We start from the raw sequence: 1,959 nt of genomic DNA, 5'->3' as shown, positions 1-1,959 counted from the left end.
AAAAAATTGTATGATAATTTCCTGTCCGAGTCTGTGATGTTGGTCCTTGATGAGCCAGTGATGAAGGGATTGGTCCGGGCTCACCTCAATTAGGCGTTCAAAATTTACCACACTCTGAATTTTCGACTCGTCCTCCCTGTTGCAGCCTTCAGACAAAGCAAAACCATTCATTGTAGAAGCACCGGTCTCTGTAGTGGAAAAGAATGCGTTCCGGAAGATAATAATGATAAGTGTATATTTCTTGATAAGAGAGTTGTTATATATTTATAAGTTATTTGAAGAAAGTATGCACAAATACATCCTAAGCATATGGTATTGCCTGTATAAATTTTAACGTTACACAATACTTGTGCATAAACCTAGAGAAATTATATGCAAACTCACCTACACAGACCTTCCAATCCTGGCAATCGGAAGATATTAGCGCAGTCTTCACAAACACGATCAACTTTCTTGTAGATCTCACGATTACCCATTCTGCCTCTACAGGTGCCCTCTGTGAGACCGGCTGAGGCGATGCTGGAGAGGCTTGTCGCAAATAGTACAATCATTATCGCCAACCATGTCCTCTGCAGAGTGAGAAAAAAGAAATGATCTACAGAGGATAGCTAAAAGGAAGAAAGAATCCATGGTCATCAGAGTATTAAAGAACCAATTTCTGCATATAAATTCTCTGAACCCCTTACAAGTGCTAGACGGTGCATGGTTAATACACGCAGACACGAAGTAAAATCAAGGTGTCTGAAATGGAAGTGTCTCCTGGGACGGCGGCAATGCAGTGCTGAGGTTGGTATGCTTCCACCTTTATATATGACAGGCAACAGTGACAGAGCAGTAATTACGCCCATACAGATAGCTTGAATTTTCTAAATTTGTCTGACCTTTTTTTTTAACCTCTTGACTTTCACGTAAGCATGCTTATGTGTGTGTTGTATAAACTTGGATAAATTGTTGCATTTTATGCACAGACATACTCTGTTATATATAAAGAAGAGCATTCTCTCTAGATAAGTGAACGGATGAATATGCATAACTTTATCTATTAATAAAACATGTAATTTGATAAATAAAATAGAGGTGGACATATACAATAATTAATTTTTTATCGGATTGTAAAGAATATCCACATATTTAAGGTATTAAAGATGTCACTGGAGGTCGGCGAAGCAAGCTCACTGTTATTTTTGTTCACAAAAATGAAATTCTGATGAAGGAGAATTAACAAGTACTCATTTTCACATTTGTTGCCAGATATAACAGACAAGACATTACTCCACATTATCTCCTTCGGTCCGTTCCTGAGAACAATTATTTACGTGTCTCCATTAATGTATGAAAACTTAGAATCATGAGGTTGAAGCAAGAAATAAGCGGGAGATGTGCTTCTGGGATATTCTTTTAAGGGGTTTCCTTGGGTTGACAACCGCTACAAAAGGAAAACACTTATTTTCTGTTTTATATTTATAGCAATGAATTTGTTTCTACTGGACCCTTACAACCATCATGTACTTTACAATTTAACATCGCATCGTTTTATCCACTGCTCAGACATTCAGACACATCGCCCTTCAAACCCATTATTATCCAACTTTTAAAGTAGTTTCTCAGCCTTTTCCATCTCGTCGCAACTCTTGGTTACAGAGTTGCATATTGAATCATCAAGTTTGAACATGAGAAATACTTGCGCATATTTAGATGTGTGGAAGCTTCATTATAAAGAAAAGAATCAGCAGTCAGTTCACCACCACTAGTCTCTTCACGCCTTTTCATTTTTTTATAGCCAAAAAAAATTATATGTATGGTTACAAAGTACACCTTTTTTGTTGTTAATCTTAGAGTATCTCGTGCAATATTCTGCTTTGCCACTTAGCAGTTACTTATATTGAATAAATGATTGGCGAAATAAACATTTGATAACTGCTTAAGGCTTATTTCTTCTCGTTTCATACCAAATTCTAT

The 1,959-nt window shown here is 36.7% G+C and overlaps 1 pseudogene; it reads right to left on the bottom strand.

Moving 5' to 3' along the window:
* Positions 1-104: 104 nt before the first annotated feature.
* On the bottom strand, positions 105-780 carry LOC119589360 (annotated as a pseudogene).
* Positions 781-1,959: the final 1,179 nt, after the last annotated feature.

The sequence above is a fragment of the Penaeus monodon genome, chromosome 25 (assembly GCF_015228065.2).
Source record: "Penaeus monodon isolate SGIC_2016 chromosome 25, NSTDA_Pmon_1, whole genome shotgun sequence".
Taxonomy (NCBI): Eukaryota; Metazoa; Arthropoda; class Malacostraca; order Decapoda; family Penaeidae; genus Penaeus; species Penaeus monodon.
This window is presented reverse-complemented; position numbering and strand designations above follow the sequence as displayed.